Genomic DNA, 20,132 nt, shown 5'->3' on the forward strand with positions numbered 1-20,132 from the left:
TGGCTCCCCTCTGGATATTTTATGCATTTTTGAGAGGGAATTGTTATATAGAAAAGTTGCTTAAAATACATTTAGATATATAGTAATGTTAATGTTATAGTAAAAACATTACTTAAAAAAAAAAAAAAAAAAAATCAATGAAGAAGGATGCTCCCCGCCAACAACAACAACAAACAAGTCGCGTAAGGCGAAAATACAATATTTAGTCAAGTAGCTGTCGAACTCACAGAATGAAACTGAACGCAATGCCATTTTTCAGCAAGACCGCGTATACTCGTAGCATCGTCAGTCCACCGCTCATGGCAAAGGCAGTGAAATTGACAAGAAGAGCGGGGTAGTAGTTGCGCTAAGAAGGATAGCACGCTTTTCTGTACCTCTCTTTGTTTTAACTTTCTGAGCGTGTTTTTAATCCAAACATATCATATCTATATGTTTTTGGAATCAGGAACCGACAAGGAATAAGATGAAAGTGTTTTTAAATTGATTTCGACAATTTAATTTTGATAATAATTTTTATATATTTAATTTTCAGAGCTTGTTTTTAATCCAAATATAACATATTTATATGTTTTTGGAATCAGAAAATGATGGAGAATAAGATGAACGTAAATGTGGATCGTTTTATAATATTTTTGTTTTTGTTTACAATTTTCAGATTTTTAATGACCTAAGTCATTAATTAATTTTTAAGCCACCAAGCTGAAATGCAATACCGAAGTCCGGGCTTCGTCGAAGATTGCTTGACCAAAATTTCAATCAATTTGGTTGAAAAATGAGGGCGTGACAGTGCCGCCTCAACTTTCACGAAAAGCCGGATATGACGTCATCAAAGACATTTATCAAAAAAATGAAAAAAAGTTCGGGGATTTCATACCCAGGAACTCTCATGTCAAATTTCATAGAGATCGGTCCAGTAGTTTAGTCTGAATCGCTCTACACACACACACACACACACACACACACACACACACACACACACACACACACACACACACACACACACACACACACACACACACGCACAGACACACACACATACACCACGACCCTCGTCTCGATTCCCCCCTCGATGTTAAAACATTTAGTCATAACTTGACTAAATGTAAAAACGGCAAAAAAGAAAGGGTTGAAGCAGCCTGCATGCAACCAAAGAAACTACAATGGGAAGAAGGATAACTTCCTCATTGGGCATGCTTAGAAATGAGAATGGCTAAATATGAGTTATTCCCCTTTGCTGCATGCTGACCAGACTGTCTCCTGCTTTGTTATGACTAGTACAGTCGATCTTTCTCATGTTGTGACTTGCTTTATTTTCACATTTTCGGTATTTAAAACAGCAAACACACACACACACACACACACACACACACACACACACACACACACACACACACATACACTGAAGAAGTTTCCATTCTGATTCGGTTATTTTATTTGGTGCTATATGTTTGCTTCACATTGTTTCTTTTTTTTTACATTGCTTGAGGTATCCCCATTCGCTAAACACATCCATAATGCATGCATGGCTCATTCGAAAGAGGGCAACTGAACAACTGATGCCCAATAGCAATAAATACTGAACAACTGAACAATAAATAGCAATAAAATGATGACAGTGCCAAGTTTTTAAGTACAAAGTGAAATCATGTGACTGGACAAAGGCACAATTACAAAATACAAATAAAAAAATCGTGGCCCATTTTAAATTAAGTTCTCAGCTCATGGGGAAGCATAAGATGACCCTAGAAACCGAAATTAGGAGACCTCCCGCCCCCAGGGCAGACTACAAAAAAAAAGGGGGGGGGGGGGGGGGGGTAATTTGTGAAAAAGTATAAAAGGAATCAAAAACTGTATACATGTATTTAGTTAATACCCAAAAAAGTTGTATAGTATATACAATGTCAGACCCTAAAGAAAGTTTGTTAGTCATTGCTTAGGCAAAACAAAGCAAAATAGTCTGTTTACGGTATCCCGACCAACCCTATTATTTTTTCCCCGCCAACCCTAGACCTTTTTTTTGGCATTTGGAGAAAAAGAAAAAGAAAAAAAATCAATTTTGTTCCTGTTTTTTTGCAAAATAATTTAAAAAGATGGTTATAAAAAAAAAATTAAGAAAAGCCGACCTACCGACCCTCTTTTTGTGTGCCTATGTTACTGTAAACAGACCAAAAGGTACATCAAAAACAACACACCAGGGATGCTACTCTCCCCTTAAAAATAGCCATGGGTCATAGGTGTGACGTTTGAATCTTTTAGCTAAATAAAACCATAGGCAATTGATCGGAAATATCAGGAAAAATCTTACAAGTTTATTATTTGTTTGCTTGGACCAATCCTCTTGCCGAAGTGTTTTACAGTAAAAATTGATTTTACGTCAAAAGTATCACAGGAATATCGAATGTTGAGGTAAGGCTGGGATAGCCAAGTTCAAGAATAACGGAAGGTGACTGTTGAATCTTTTTGAAAATGTATAAAAATATAGATGGTAGGCAATTCAAAATTAAAACAAGAAGGGCAAAGCCCATACGACTCACATGCTTTACACATTTTTCCTACCAAAATACATGTGACCTTGACCCAAGGTCAAGGTCATCCAAGGTCATGCAACACAAAGCTGTTAATTCAAGACATAGGAAGTACAATGGTGCTTATTGGCTCTTTCTACCATGAGATATGGTCACTTTTAGTGGTTCACTACCTTATTTTGGTCACATTTCATAAGGGTCAAAGTGACCTTGACCTTGATCATATGTGACCAAATGTGTCTCATGATGAAAGCATAACATGTGCCCCACATAATTTTTAAGTTTGAAACAGTTATCTTCCATAGTTCAGGGTCAAGGTCACTTCAAAATATGTATACAATCCAACTTTGAAGAGCTCCTGTGACCTTGACCTTGAAGCAAGGTAAACCAAACTGGTATCAAAAGATGGGGCTTACTTTGCCCTATATATCATATATAGGTGAGGTATTCAATCTCAAAAACTTCAGAGAAAATGGGAAAAATGTGAAAAATAGCTGTTTTTTAGGCAACATTTATGGCCCCTGCGACCTTGACCTTGAAGCAAGGTCAAGATGCTATGTATGTTTTTGGGGGCCTTGTCATCATACACCATCTTGCCAAATTTGGTACTGATAGACTGAATAGTGTCCAAGAAATATCCAACGTTAAAGTTTTCCGGACGGACGGACGGACGGACGGACGGACGTCCGGACGTCCGGACGGACGGACGACTCGGGTGAGTACATAGACTCACTTTTGCTACGCATGTGAGTCAAAAAGGACTCTCGGAGCATGGACTTTTGAGTCAAAAATTAAAGAAGGCTCTATGAGCCGAAGTACATGTTTTGTCTCTTTTTTTTTATTTTGAATTCCCTACGATCTATATTTTGATACAATTTTGGACCCTCTTTGTACGGAGAGAGTTGGCAATTGTTAATCACATTCTCTCATCTCATCGACTCTCCTTCGGCTCCTTGGTAACATGCGTTCCGTCTCTGCCAGGAATGGACACAGCAGCAGATAACCGGTAAATATGTAACAGGCATAAATGGCAAAATAGCTCGCCTCGCCTGATAATATATGAGACAACTGTTCTATTACAAAGTCTTTCTTGGGAGGCTTGGCTAATTTACTCGCTGGTTTTACACGGGGTTCCATCGTTTTCTTTTCTAATCGGAAAACCTTGCTCCTCAGTTTGTTGACCTTCTGCCGAAGTTCCGCTTCACGAGGGGATGGGGAGGATGACGACTTTGATGCTTTACATCCTATGTCCTCCAGGATCGCCTGAATGTCATCTAAAAAAGAAAACACACACACAAAACACACATAAAATAACATAACCATAACAAGTTACAACCTGGAAGAAATTAAAACATGTGTAATTCAATCACAAAATGAAAATAAACAATAGCGTAGGAAGGCAGGCCAGAAATGAAGTGTATTAGCAACTATGGATTCGATGTGGAACAATGATGGAATTCAATTGACCGTGTTTGGTACTGAATGGGTGAGGCCATTAGAACTGTACCCACGGAATACGCACTATATAAGCTTTATATTGATTGATTGATTGATTGATTAGGACAACAGTACCAGGTAAACTCCTCACACACCATGCCTCTTTCTTTCTTTCTTTATTTGGTGTTTAACGTCGTTTTCAACCACGAAGCTTATATCGCGACGGGGAAAGGGGGGGGGGGGGGAGATGGGAATAGAGCCACTTAATTGTTTCTTGTCAAACCATGCCTCTAACAGGATATGTTTCCCATCTTTACGTGTGGGAACTACAGGTACAATTTCATCCATCCATGCATCCGCCCTATACAGCTTCTTCTTCTTCTGCGTTCGTGGGCTGAAACTCCCACGTGCACTCATTTATTTGCACAAGTGGAATTTTATGTGTATGACCGTTTTTACCCCGCCATTTAGGCAGCCATACGCCGCTTTCGGAGGAAGCATGCGGGGTATTTTTGTGTTTCTAAAACCCACCGAACTCTGACATGGATTACAGGATCTTTTTCGTGCGTATTTGGTCTTGTGCTTGCGTGTACACATGAAGGGGGATAAGTCACTAGCAGGTCTGCACATAAGTTGACCTGGGAGATCGGAAACATCTCCACACTTAACCCACCAGGCGGCCGCGACCGGGATTCGAACCCTCGACCTTCCGAGTTAATAGACCGACGTCTTACCACCCCGCCCCAGCGCCCGTCACCCTATACAGCGATTATCAACTATGTAATGGATGGGTTTAAACATTTTTTGATGTCAGGGTGTTCTTCATGGTTAAAAATCTCTTACCTGGTTGAACAATTTGTGTATCAGGCGACAGGTCGGTGCTGGCTTCATTTGTAGCTACCCTTTGCGATGGTGGCTTCCTCCCACTAGCAACCTGCAAATTGCACAGCTCTTTAACTGACAAACTCACAACCAACGCCCAGTCACAATGAAACATTTCTCCCAATTTCATGGCATTGGTCTTAGGCCACACACAAAAAGTGTATGTTTCTGGTAAGGCAAAACAAACAAGTCGCGTAAGGCGAAAATACCATATTTAGTCAAGTAGCTGTCGAACTCACAGAATGAAACTGAACGCAATGCCATTTTTCAGCAAGACCGTATACTCGTAGCATCGTCAGTCCACCGCTCATGGCAAGAAGAGCGGGGTAGTAGTTGCGCTAAGAAGGATAGCACGCTTTTCTGTACCTCTCTTCGTTTTAACTTTCTGAGCGTGTTTTTAATCCAAACATATCATATCTATATATTTTTGGAATCAGGAACCGACAAGGAATAAGATGAAGGTGTTTTTAAATTGATTTCGAAAAAAAAAATTTGATAATAATTTTTATATATTTAATTTTCAGAGCTTGTTTTTAATCCGAATATAACATATTTATATGTTTTTGGAATCAGCAAATGATGGAGAATAATATAAACGTAAATTTGGATCGTTTTATAAATTTTTATTTTTTTTTTACAATTTTCCGATTTTTAATGACCAAAGTCATTAATTAATTTTTAAGCCACCAAGCTGAAATGCAATACCGAAGTCCGGGCTTCGTCGAAGATTACTTGACCAAAATTTCAACCAATTTGGTTGAAAAATGAGGGCGTGACAGTGCCGCCTCAACTTTCACGAAAAGCCGGATATGACGTCATCAAAGACATTTATCAAAAAAATGAAAAAAACGTTCGGGGATTTCATACCCAGGAACTCTCATGTCAAATTTCATAAAGATCGGTCCAGTAGTTTAGTCTGTATCGCTCTACACACACACACACACACACACACGCACACACGCACATACACCACGACCCTCGTTTCGATTCCCCCTCGATGTTAAAATATTTAGTCAAAACTTGACTAAATATAAAAATAATCTGTTTACGGTATCCGGACCGACCCTATTTTTTTCCCACCGGCCCTAGACTTTTTGGGGGCATTAAAAAATAAAATTAAAATATTCAGATGGCTAAAATACAAAACTAAAAAGCCGACCTACCGACGCTATTTTTGGGGGGCCTATGTTACCTTAAACAGACTTTTTTGTGACCTAACATGACTAAAGGTGGAGATTTTTTTTCTAACCTTTTTTTTTAAAACCATCTTTTAAACTATTTTGTTGAAAAACAGGAAAACAATTGATTTTCGAATACCCCTTTTATTTTTGAAAATGCAAAAAAAAAAAATGTCTAGGGTCGTCGGGAAAACATAGGTAGGGTCAGGTGACCAGAAACATACAACTTTTTTGTTGTTGACGCCGACCCTATACCTTTTTTGCCATTTGGGGCTGTTTTTTTGCAAAATAAGTTCATCATATCATCATAATCAAGACGTCGATCCAAAATAAGTAACTTTTTTTTGTTGGCCTTATCATTTTTTTGCGCTAAATGCAAACAGGCATTATTTGATGGGAACAATGCTGTTGTTTTCAATTCTTACATCAGCCTCAAACTTGTCATTACTCAACCTGCATTTAATAGTGTGCTTCTTTGGTTTGCAAAAACCTAAAACCAATAAATAAATAACCTTCGGTGGTGGATTGGGCACTGCAAACAATGTCGGGACAGCATTCCACACAAGTGATCCTCTCTGCAGGATTGTTTTACTGGTTGGCCTCAAAGTGATCAGTACAAAGCTTGAGACCTTGAACAGCAGCTGGCTGCAGCTTTTCAAAGTCCTCTCGCCTTGTGAATTGCATCCATATTCTGCACCTAGTTTGACAATAAAAACAACAATGTTATTGTTAAACTAAGCAAAAAGGAAAGACAAAGAAAGCTAAATCAGATCTTCAGTCTAAATCTAACGCTCTGCCTGAACGCAAAACGGATGAGTGATGTACCTTTGTACTGTAGTTTTCCCGTAAGCAAGGTTTGATAAAGGTTTCGGCAAATATGCCCACGGGTTTGTCATCAAGTGTAAACTGTTGTTTTGTACTGACTGCTGACTCACACTCACAGTCGTAAGTACTCGCTGACGCTGTAGTCTACTGAGTGAGTTGACTCGAGCCATTGCATTCTCATTCTGAAGAAGGTAAACCTGATGAAATAATCACTGCACAACCCACCTTTTTTCTTCTGTAGGGAACTTGTGGAAAGTTTTCCCGAAGCAGCTCTGTTTGTAACGGGCGTTCTTGCAACAAAAAGCCGAGCACAATTATTTACCACCACCCCGCACACGATCGGTACCTACGCGATCCGCCATTTTGTTTTCGCCGCCAGCATGTGACTAGGGACGATAACCCACAAACACTTTTTCGCATTTACTTCGCAAGTTCCACGTCTTCCTTTTGTACAGTGTTTGATGCAACTGAGATTTAAAAAAAAAAAAAAAAAAAAAAAAAAAATGAAGCTTATATAGCGCGTATTCTGTGGGTTCTAAGCGCTTGTCGAAGAGTTGTCAACACAGGACTAACAAAGAAACTAATATCTACAGACGGACATAAACCCTATCACACACTAGCAAACCCTGATAAACATACAACAAACAACTGTTTAACAACAATGTACACATCAATAGCTAGGTCCAAACAAAATAATATCAAACACAAAGAAAAGACCTCTCACAGAGCACAGCACAAGAATGTCTTTTGGGGCACAACACATCACTGTCGAACATGAAAGTCGCAGCCAGCTACGGGAAGAACTGAGTCTTCAACCTACTCTTGAACGCGTCAAGAGAGGGGCTCTGGCGAAGCTCAAGCGGCAGGGAGTTCCAGACGGAGGGGCCCGCGGAGGGAAATGCACGCTGACCAGCAGATGCGAGTTTCGAGCGAGGGATGTGAAGGCGGAGTGGGTCAGCAGCAGAACGAAGGGGACGGTCGGAGGGCTGGGTGTACAGGTCCAGGGAGGATTGAAGGTACTCGGGAGCAGAGTCGTTGAGACACTTGTAGACCAGAGTGGACAGTTTGTAGGAGATTCGGGTGTTGACAGGGAGCCAGTGCAAGGAGCGAAGTAGGGGGGTGATGTGGTCTCGCTTCGTCTTCCTCAACGTCAGCCTGGCAGCAGCGTTCTGGACTCGTTGTAGGCCATGAATGGATGAGGCGGGGAGGCCAGCCAGAAGGGAGTTGCAGTAGTCCAGACGACTGAAGATGAGGGAGACAACCAGCTTGACACAGGCGTCGTGGGTGAGGTAGCGACGGATGGAGGCGATGCGTCGTAGGTGGAAAAAGCAGGTCTTGATGATGAAGGAGATGTGTGTCTGCATGGAGAGAGTGGAGTCGAGGAAGACGCCAAGGCTCTTGACAGCAGGGGAGAATGGAACAGTCGCGTCGTCCAGCTGGAGGTCGGTCACAGTGAGGGAAGCAATCTTCTGTCGTGTTCCAACGAGAAGGGCCTCTGTTTTCTCACTGTTCAGCTTCAACTTGTTCTCAGACATCCAGTTCTTGATGTCAGTGAAACAACGTTCAACTGGAGATGGATCCCAGGAGATGGTCAACGTCCTCCGGCTTGGCGTTGTTCTGGACTGCGTGTCATCGGCAAAGGAGTTGTAGTTCAAGCCGTGGCGTTCGATGACCAGGGAGAGGGGTTGGGTGTACAGGGTGTAAAGGACAGGGCCGAGGACAGACACTTGTGGGACGCCGATGCGGACAGGGACAGGCTGAGAAGAGAACGAATCAGTGGTGACAGTCTGAGAGCGGTTCTGGAGGTAGTTCCGGAACCAAGAGAGGGCGGTGTCGTGAATGCCGAACGTGGAACTGAGGCGATCGACGAGTAGCTGATGGTCGATCGTGTCGAAGGCCGCGGAAAGGTCCAGCATCACAAGGGCAGAGACGAGACCGCTATCTGTTGCGTTCAGGAGGTCTGTGGTGATTCGCAGGAGCGCCGTCTCGGTGCTGTGGTGAGGGCGGTACGCTGACTGGTACACTGGCATCAGCGAGTTCCGAGACAGGTGGGCGCTCAACTGCTCCAGGATGATACGCTCCAGAAGCTTGGAGAGGAAGGGCAGGTTGGACACAGGACGGTAGTTCTTCAACTCGTTGACGTCAAGGCCGGGCTTCTTGATGAGTGGGCGGACAACGGCAGACTTGAAGCAGTCGGGAACGACGCCTGTGGCAAGGGAGATGTTGATGATATCTGTGATAGACGGCAGGAGCTTGTCCAGACACTTGGTGAAGAGGAAGCCTGGCAGGGGGTCTAGCTCGCAGGTCTTGATGGCCGTCTTGGTGATGAGTCGCTTGACGTGGGTTTGAGTGACAGACTGAAAGCACGTGAGGGGGGAGCCGGAGAAGGAGGGTGAGGGTGGGGACGGGACGAAGGGCTGCTGATCGAGTGTTCTCCGAAGCTTGTCAATCTTGTCCTTGAAGAACTCCGAGAATAACTCCGGGATATCTTGTGGTGGGTGAGCAGTGGGTAAGGGGACAGTGGGGGAGGAGCCCAGGAGAGAGGACATGATGGAGAACAGCTCCCTGGATGATGAGGCGTTGGCGATGCGGTCGTGGAAGTGCTCGACCTTGGCAGCAGTGATGGCTTGCGTGACTCGAAGCAGCGCATTCCTGAGAATCTGCCGGTGAACCTCCAGGCCAGAGTGTTGCCATGCACGCTCCGCTCGCCGTCTCTCGATCTTGGCGGCTGTGATGTCCTCAGAGAACCAGGGAGCCGGCTGTCGCTCAGAGACTGCGCATAGGGATGGCGGGGCGTGTTTGTCGAGGAGCTGGCGCAGAGTCAAGCTGAAGAAATGGGCGGGGTCGGAGAACGGGTCTCGCTGGGCAAGCAGCAGGGCAGCTTCGTCTCCAAAAGCATCTGTCTCAATGTCTCGTAGCTTGCGACGTGTGACCATCTTCCGCTTCTGTGCTGGCTTGGTGATGTTGACGACGAAGTTGATGGCAGTGTGGTCGGAGACAAGGTGGTCGTTGGCGACGAGGCTGGAGACCAGATTGTCCGAGGGTCGAGTGACAATCCAATCCAGGATGTGGCCACGGGAGTGGGAGGGAAAAGGAACGACCTGGTCCACACTGTAGCTGTCCAACAGCGCACGGGCCCGCTTGGTGTCAGCGTTGGCAGGGCAGTCCCTGTGGATGTTAAAGTCACCGAGGACGATGGCGCTGTGGGACGTCACATTGTAGTGGTCGAGGGCTTGGGAGAACTCGTCGAAGAAAGTAGAGTCCTTCAGCTTGTTCTTGGTGTTAGGGGGAGGGCGATATATACACAGGAAGGTGAGGGTGGTGGTGGTGGCGACCGTCATCTCCACGACTTCGAAGGTGGTGTGGGGGAAGGGGAGGCTGTCCGAGAAGGACGCTGTAACATGCATGTGGTCCTTGTAGACGACGGCGATGCCACCACCCCTCCCAGCCGGGCGGGGGAAGGAGACTGTCGTGTACCCTGCTTGTGCAATTTTAATGAAAAATAAACACACCGTTTGTTTACACAAATTAAGATCAACGATCTGTGATAGAAAAAAAAGAAGAACACAAGTGACCTTGATTCTTTAAATTCTCAGAATAACGTCAGCACAAACACAGTTTCTTCTCTTGTTTGGAGATCTGGTAGGGTTGATGATCGTGGGCTCATTCCAGTCCTTCGAAGTCAACATGATCGTCTTCACTGTCGTCTCCACTCTCAGCTAGCTTCTTCTGGAGCATCTCCATTGCCGTAATTGTGGGCAGGATAGCGCCGATTTCATCTGGAAACCACTCAAGTATTTCATCATCTTGGGAACCGTCCATGGCATTTGAAATTGCGCACCCGAGAAAGGACGTAACGATCGTTTCAGGTCGTATGTTCTCCCACGCCCTGCTGACGCAGTTGATGACGTCTTGACTTCTAGGCTGCTTGAGGTTGCCAGCAGCTGTCGGTGTTCTTGCTTCTCTCAGTCCACTCAACCCAGCAGTCTCTGATGCCATCTTTAAAAGGTTTGGCAAAACCGACATCGACTGGCTGGGCTAAAGCTGTGCTGCCTGCAGGCACAAAGACCAAGTCAACTTGGCAACCGCTTCTCTGACTTCCTGGGTCTTGTGAGCTCTGTAGCAGTCCAGAAGTAGGAGGCGACGCTCGTCTGCTGGCCTAAGAACACGCTGAATCCAGGTCAGGGTGGTGTTCCTCGTCATCCATCCATTTGTGGATGCATATGTCGTGCCTAGATCCTGAAAGTGCCTAAGTTCTTGAATTAGGTAGTTTCTTGCCTAATTCGTGAAATAGGCAACGGCTGTGCCTAACCTGTGAAATCAATGTTGAATTTTGCCTAATTTGTGAAATTTTATGATTTAGGCTGCCTATTGCGTAAATTAGGCAGCCTAAGTCGTGAAATTAGGCAAAGTTTTGATTTAGGCACGTCTGCTGTACAATTTAGGCAAAAAATGTCTACAGAATAGGCAAAATCCTTGCCTAATGTGTCAAATCAATTCTACGGTCTAACTGTTTTACAAATTAGTCAGTCTGTTTGAACCCAAAATCATCCGCGTGGGTGCGCGCCTCTCACTGCGTTGCGGGTGACAACATGTCAAGTTTGTGAACACTACAAACCACTTGTGAACAGTACTAACTGTGATACAAGTCAGATAATAATCACACTGGAGCATTTCAGATAAACTTTCTCAGTCACTACTTCACACCAGCACCTGACTGTCAGTGTTAGCCAGTGTTTACAAAAGCAAAACAAAAATACCCCTCTACCTCATTTACAAACATTTAAAGTTTACAAAAGGTAAACATTATCCCAGTTTGGACTGGGGTCAAAAAAGGGAAACCCACGACGTTCCAGTTCAACTCGATTTTCGGAGCTTACTTGCTCTTGTTCTTGCAAGATGAATTGTTTGGGTGGCAGTGACTACGGCAGTGATTTCTTGCTTTCTTGCAAGTGCATCTGGCTGTATCGCACTTCCCATTGCAAGAACATTTCTTGAACCCTTGTCCTCCATGCCTTGAATGAAGCTGTCGATGCTTCTCATTGGTAGGACAGTGTCCTTCACTTGGTCAGCAGTGACAATTTAGAAATCGGCCTCGATAATTAGATTGCGGGAGAGCATAGTGTTTATGATGCCATGCTTGGTGCCAACGTGGTACAGGTCGTTGTGAACCTTCAGGAACACCCCAGGCACGTGTGCCGAAACACTACGATCACCTCGGGAAGCGAAGTGCAATCAAACAGGATTGAAAATGTTAGGGCTAATTTCTTAGCCCTATAAAAACTGTTATGCAAACCCGAAGGTTTCCATGAACATACAGACAATCGGAAACCACCAGACCCCATCACAAACAGAATTCTACAAACCACGGGTGTTGACCTAAAGGCCAACAACTCGGGTGCAGAGTCTGCTGTGAAAGGAGCGGTAGCCTCCCCTGTCACAATCGCACCTCGGGAAGCGAAGTGCAATCAAACAGGATTGAAAATGTTAGGGCTAATTTCTTAGCCCTATAAAAACTGTTGTGCAAACCCGAAGGTTTCCATGAACATACAGACACCTCTGTTCTTGGTTTTCGAGTTGTTGTCAGTGTTATTGTCGTCGTTGTAGTTGTTACCCAGTCGGATAGAAACAAATAAAAACTCAAGCCTGAGTCTTTTTTTTTGCAACTCCGAACATTCGGCAGCAGCACACTCTCTCGGCATGATGTCGGAAGCACGCGCGCATCCACAGCTGCAGCAAAGACGCACACCGAGCATTGCTACTTTCGCTTCTGGCTCCCCCTTGTGACGTCACAGCCAAGGGCTTGCCGCCGCGGGGAATTTGAAGTCTCGCGTAGCAGACGAATTTGGTCGCTTTTTGAGCATGCATTTGGTGTAAAATTAGACTGATGCAACACAAAACCTGAGATTTACTGATCGGTTTTTGCATCTGTAGATGCTTACCTATATCATTAAATCAACCCCAACTGCTTTATCTGACCTTAAAAAGAGCCTGTTATGGTCCTTTAAAATTAAAGCACAACACATGTAAATATGTTCAGGATTATTCCCCCCTCTGCTTCTTTCTCTCTGTTAACTTGAAGGGGTGTTTATTTGTCGGTAAACACCCAGCAACCAAAAACAAACCTCCCAGCAACAAGCCCGAATCCTCGATAGCTCATGGGCTGAGAAGCTACACTTTTTGGGCATTTTCTCGCAGTTTGCATGATCCACTAACTTCGACCATTATTTTTCATATTCACTGAGACTCTGCATGTAACCTCTACGTAACTCATGAATCTGAGTCAGTGTTCATCTTTGGAGTTATCCGAAGAAAATAGGCTCCGTTTCGATTGACCAGCAAAGTGAGACAGGCTCTCCAAAGGGAACGAACTTTATTTCCTCCGTGTCGGAGTACGCTTTTGCCCAAAGATGCTGTAACACGTGAAGGTATAGTTGTTCTCTTGCCCAAAGCCCAACATCCTGTAACACTTGAAGGTATAGCTGTTCTCTTGCCCACAGCCCAACACCCTGTAACACGTGAAGGTATAGCTGTTCTCTTGCCCAAATCCTAACATCCTGTAACACTTGAATGTATAGTTATTCTCTTGCCCAAAGCCCAACATCCTGTAACACTTCAATCAATCAATCAATGAGTCTTATATCGCGCATATTCCGTTGGTACAGTTCTAGGCGCTCTGCAGTGATGCCGTGTGAGATGAAATTTTATACGGCCAGTAGATTGCAGCCATTTCGGCGCATATTTACCTTTCACGGCCTATTATTCCAAGTCACACGGGTATAGGTAGACAATTATTAACTGTGCCTAAGCAATTTTGCCAGGAAAGACCCTTTTGTCAATCGTGGTATCTTTAACGTGCACATCCAATGTAGTGTACACGGGGGGAGGTTCGGACACCGAAGAGAGTCTGCACACAAAGTTGACTCTGTGAAATAAATTTCCGCCGAACCTGGGATCGACCTCACGCTGACAGCGGCCAACTGAATACAAATCCAGCGCGCTACCAACTGAGCTATATCCCCGCCCATGAAGGTATAGTGGTTCTAGATCTCTTGCCCACAGCCCAACATCCTGTAACACTTGAAGGTATAGTGGTTGTCTTGCCCACAGCCCAACAACCTGTAACACTTGAAGGTATAGTGGTTGTCTTGCCCACAGCCCAACATCCTGTAACACTTGAAGGTATAGTGGTTGTCTTGCCCACAGCCCAACATCCTGTAACACTTGAAGGTATAGTGGTTGTCTTGCCCACAGCCCAACATCCTGTAACACTTGAAGGTATAGTGGTTGTCTTGCCCACAGCCCAACATCCTGTAACACTTGAAGGTATAGTGATTGTCTTGCCCACAGCCCAACATCTTGTAAGCCTTGAATGTATAGTTGTTGTGGTGTAAGCCACCGTCATCAAATCCATTCTACAAGGCACCGCCCATGAAGCCCTGACGCAGACGCGTTAGACAACGCGGGAAAAAGCTGGACAAATTAATTGTGGATGATTAATGAGACGAGGATGATTATAATGAACGTGCCGCAGTCTCACAGATGAGCTTTTTTTATTTTTATTTTTTTATAATTTAGTCAAGTTTTGACTAAATGTTTTAAGATAGAGGCGGAATCGAGACGAGGGTGTGGTGTGTGTGTGTGTGTGTGTATGTGTGTGTGTGTGTGTGTGTGTGTGTGTGTCTGTGTGTCTGTGTCTGTGTCTGTGTCTGTGTCTGTGTCTGTATAGAGCGATTCAGAGAAACTACTGTACCGATCTTCATGAAACTTTACACGAGAGTTCCTGGGTATGATATCCCCAGATGTATTTTTCATGTTTTTGATAGATGTCTTTGATGACGTCATATCCGGCTTTTTGTAAAAGCTGAGGCGGCACTGTCACGCTCTCATTTTTCAACCAAAAAGGTTGAAAGTTTGGTGAAGTAATTTTCGACGAAGCCCGGACTTTGGTATTGCATTTGAGCTTGGAGGCTTAAAAACTAATTAATGAGTTTGCTCATTAAAGTTGTCATTAAAAGCGATTTTTTGCAAACAGATTTAAAATTGATTGCATCGTATTCTTCATCAAATTCTGAATTAAAAAATATATGTTATGTCTACTCTTAAAATGTGATCACAATTAACAAAAACAGGTTAATTAGTACTACGACCAAAATTAAAAAAATCGATCCAAAAATGATTTCATCTTATTTATCATTTCCTGATTCCAAAAACATATAAATATGATATGTTGTATTCAAAACGAGCTGAGAAAGTTAACAAGAATACAGAAAAGCACGCTTTCCCGCTTAGCGCAATACTCTACCGCGCTATTCTGGCTTGTTAAATTCACTGCGTTTTGCACGTGGGAAGTGAGCGATTTCCTTCTCGCAGCGATTGACGAAGCTGTATTGTCTTGGTTAAAAACAAAAACAAAAAACCCCGCGGGTTAGGGGGAGTCCCATATTGGTTGGGACTAGAAAGAATTTACCCGATGCTACCCAGCATGTCGTAAGAGGCGACTAACGGTTCTGTTTCTTCTCTTCTTTTGTCTTATTTCTGCCTTACCAGTCCTTTCACATATATTTCCTTCCAAGAAAACTCTCCCTACTATTCCCTGCAGTTTTCCAATTCATTTCTTGTTGTCTTATTTCTACCTGACTGGATCCATCACCTTTATTTCACTTACCAAAAGTCTTCTTTTCCACATCCTTTTTTCTCTGCACCCCGCATGTCGTATGAGGCGACTAACGGATTCTGTTTCTCCTTTTACCCTTATTAAGTGGTTCTTGTATAGAATATAGTCAATGTTTGTAAAGATTTTAGTCAAGCAGTATGTAAGAAATGTTTAGTCCTTTGTACTGGAAACTTGCATTCTCCCAGTAAGGTCATATATTGTACTACGTTGCAAGCCCCTGGAGCAATTTTTGATTAGTGCTTTTGTGAACAAGAAACACTTAACAAGTGGCTCTATCCCATCTCCCCCCTTTCCCCTATCCCATCTCCCCCCTTTCCCTCGTCGCGATATAACCTTCGTGGTTGAAAACGACGTTAAACACCAAATAAAGAAAGAAAGGTTAAAAAAATGCAGTTGCGCATTCAGTTTCATTCCGTGAGTTCGACAGCTTGACTAAATATAGTAATTTTGCCTTACGCGACTTGTTTTACTTTTTTTTAGTCTTATCATATTATTTTCCTTTCTGATAATAAAATGTTAACTTTCTTGACCTTCTGTCGACGGCCCCCAAACAGCCCGGAGAAGGCTGTCTGCCCTCAGTCTCGTACCCCCGGCGACTGTCCCAGTCAGGCAGGATGTTGGTTTTTGGCGTGTGTCCCAAGTGACAGAAAACAAGGGAAGTAAGCGCATACGACATGTGCAAACAAGAGTAAGTGCGGAGAGTTGTGCGGAACCAGGCTCATGGCACTCCTAAACAAGTCGCGTTAGGCGAAGTAATAACATTTAGTCAAACTGTCGAACTCACAGAATGAAACTGAACGCACTGCTTTTTTCACCAAGACCACATACTTGTAGTTTCGTCAGTCCACCACTCGTGGCAAAGGCAGTGAAATCGACAGTCCATGCAGAGTACGGTAGTGGTCGCGCTGAGCAGGATAACACGCTTTTCTGTATGTCTATTATTTTTAGCTTACTGAGTTTGTTTTTAATCCAAACATATCATATCTATATGTTTTTGGAATCAGGGACCGACAAGGAATAAGATGAAATTGTTTTTATTAATAATCGCTTACGGAAAATTAATTTTAATCATAGTTTTTATATTTTTAATTTTCAGAGCTTGTTTGCAATCCAAATATAACATATGTATATGTTTTTGGAATCAGAAAATGACGAAGAATAAGATGAAATTGTTTTTGGATCGTTTAAAAAAATTATTTTAATGACAAGTTTCCGATTTTTAATGACCAAATTCATTAATTATTTTTTAAACCACCAAGCTGAAATGCAATACCAAAGTGCGGCCTTTGTCGAAAATTGCTTTGCCAAAATGTCAATCAATTTGATTGAAAAATGAGGGGTGACAGTGCCGCCTCAACTTTTACAAAAAGCCGGATATGACGTCATCAAAGACATTTACCGACAAAACAAAAACAAAAAATTCTGGAGATGTCATTCCCAGGAACTTTTATGTTAAATTTCATAAAGATCGGTCCAGTAGTTTAGTCTGAATAGCTCTACACACACACACACACGCACATACAGACAGACAGACAGACAGACACACACACACACACACACACACATACACACACACACACACACACACACACACACACATTCACACATACACACTCATACACATACACGTTTATCTCCCTCTCAAATCCTAGCCTACCGAGAAAAAACAAGTCGCGTAAGGCGAAAATACAATATTTAGTCAAGTAGCTGTGGAACTCACAGAATGAAAGTGAACGCAATGTAATTTTTCAGCAAGACCGTATACTCGTAGCATCGTCAGTCCACCGCTCATGGCAAAGGCAGTGAAATTGACAAGAAGAGCGGGGTAGTAGTTGCGCTAAGAAGGATAGCACGCTTTTCTGTACCTCTCTTTGTTTTAACTTTCTGAGCGTGTTTTTAATCCAAACATATCATATCTATATGTTTTTGGAATCAGGAACCGACAAGGAATAAGATGAAAGTGTTTTTAAATTGATTTGGACATTTTAATTTTGATAATAATTTTTATATATTTAATTTTCAGAGCTTGTTTTTAATCCGAATATAACATATTTATATGTTTTTGGAATCAGCAAATGATGGAGAATAAGATAAACGTAAATTTGGATCGTTTTATAAAAATGTTTTATTTTTTTACAATTTTCAGATTTTTAATGACCAAAGTCATTAATTAATTTTTAAGCCACCAAGCTGAAATGCAATACCGAACCCCGGGCTTCGTCGAAGATTACTTGACCAAAATTTCAACCAATTTGGTTGAAAAATGAGGGCGTGACAGTGCCGCCTCAACTTTCAGGAAAAGCCGGATATGACGTCATCAAAGACATTTATCAAAAAAATGAAAAAAACGTTCGGGAATTTCATACCCAGGAACTCTCATGTCAAATTTCATAAAGATCGGTCCAGTAGTTTAGTCTGAATCGCTCTACACACACACACGCGCGCACGCACACACACACGCACATGCACCACGACCCTCGTTTCGATTCCCCCTCGATGTTAAAATATTTAGTCAAAACTTGACTAAATATAAAAAGACCAATATTGACGTAAAATATAAAAGGAGAATTTGATGTTCAGAAGAAAGAAAAATCAAATTAAAAGAGTAATGGAAAAACTATATACAACTGATATATATATATATGTGTGTTTTCGAGATGCATCATTACCAAAAGATAGACAATTATCACCTGAATAGAACCACAAAATAAGGACTATAGATAGTTCAAATCCATACCTGTGTACACGCCAGCTTTGTTGTACAATGTTGATCGTTTCTTTATTCATCATATACTACCTACACACACACACGCACAGACAGACAGACAGACAGAGAGACAGACAGACAGACACACACACAGATACAGACACACACACACACACACACACACACGCACATACACCACGACCCTCGTCTCGATTCCCCCGCTATGTTAAAACATTTAGTCAAAACTTGACTAAATGTAAAAAGAATGATCGCCGGAAGATCAGAGTTATGTTCGAAGGGTTCGTGGGTTCGAATCCCGGTCGCGCATGGTGGGTTAGGGGTGGGTATTTTTCCGATCTCACAGGTCAACTTATGTGCAGACCTGCTAATGCCCTATCCCCCTTCGTGTGTACACGCCAGCACAAGATCAAGTGCGCACGGAAAGTGAGTTCGGTGGGTTATAAAAACACGAAAATACTCAGCATGCTTCCCCCGAACTCGGCGCATGGCCGCTTAAATGGCGTGGTAGAAACGGTCATACATATAAATACTAACACTAGTGCAAAAAACACACCGGAGTGTACATGGGAGTTTAGGCCCAAGAACGCAAAAGAAGAAGAAGAAGAACAAGAACAAGAACAAGAAGAAGAAGAAGAAGAAGAAGAAGATACACAATAACCAGTTTTCCTTCCTGACCGACGGGGTCCTTACTCCTTAGATCAAGACTCGTCAAAACACATGCACAGATACAAACACTGTTAGAGGGTTGTTTGCATAACTTGGATTTCAAGATCTTACAATATATCTATCTCACTCATTGATTTAGATTTTCAAGTAAAGCCATGTTCTCCTTCCGTATCCAGGCTTGGGTAGAATTGTAGTAGAGGACTTGATCTGTTACACGAGATAACATGAGCGTAACGGAAGGAACCTTTGCATAAAGTACAACTGACAAGATACAACCATCACGAGAAGCAGTTGCTTGTTTTATCTTGCTGGTTGTTTTTACTCTTGTATCAGTGTGAGTCTGTGTCTGTGTCTGTATCTGTGTGTTTGTTCCTTTCGTAAATCGTGTATTTTACATTGATTTATTAAGAATAAAATACACACGCACACACACATACACAAACACACACATTCACACACATACATACACACACACACACACATACACACACACACACATTCACACATACACACTCATATACATACACGTTTATCTTCCTCTCGAATCCTAGCCTACCGAGAAAAAAAGAGACCAATATTGACGTAAAATATAAAAGGAGAATTTGATGTTCAGAAGAAAGAAAAATCAAATTAAAAGAGTAATGGAAAAAATATATACAACTGTTTTCGAGATGCATCATTACCAAAAGATAGACAATTATCACCTGAATAGTACCACAAAATAAGGACTATAAATAGTTCAAATCCATACCTGTGTACACGCCAGCTTTGTTGTACAATGTTGATCGTTTCTTTATTCATCATTTACTACCTACCAGCTTCCCCGCTGTTTAGTACGTACTAATGCTCTTAGTAGCCTTTTGTATTGCTGCAAATGTACAATATCGATTCTCTCTTGATGCTGAAAACATGTGTTTTATGTTACTGGTTCACTGGTAGTATGCTGTAAAACAAGTTCTCAAACAATCCGCAGATAAAGAAAACAAAAACAAATGAAAGATACGCACGCGCGCGTACAGACAAATGCAATCTCTTTCTGACACACAGTCAAACACACACACACACACACACACACACACACACACACACACACACACACACACACACACACACACACACACACACTCACACACGCATACACACACACACACTCACACACACATACACACTCACACACACACACACTCACACACACACACACACACACACACACA

General features: G+C 42.7%; 2 long non-coding RNA genes across 2 annotated transcripts in view; both read right to left on the reverse strand.

Annotated features, from left to right (window-relative positions):
* Positions 1 to 20,132, reverse strand: part of LOC138946507 (uncharacterized) — a 458,926-nt gene that overhangs the window by 322,030 nt on the left and 116,764 nt on the right. The gene's annotated exons all lie outside the window — the stretch shown is intronic.
* On the reverse strand, positions 1,415 to 7,305 carry LOC138946243 (uncharacterized). The gene is made up of 3 exons (XR_011449218.1): positions 6,535 to 7,305; positions 4,806 to 4,896; positions 1,415 to 3,799 (listed from the first exon to the last, which is right to left on the reverse strand). It is a non-coding gene; the product is annotated as an uncharacterized lncRNA (long non-coding RNA).

Source organism: Littorina saxatilis, linkage group LG1 (genome assembly GCF_037325665.1).
Source record: "Littorina saxatilis isolate snail1 linkage group LG1, US_GU_Lsax_2.0, whole genome shotgun sequence".
Taxonomy (NCBI): Eukaryota; Metazoa; Mollusca; class Gastropoda; order Littorinimorpha; family Littorinidae; genus Littorina; species Littorina saxatilis.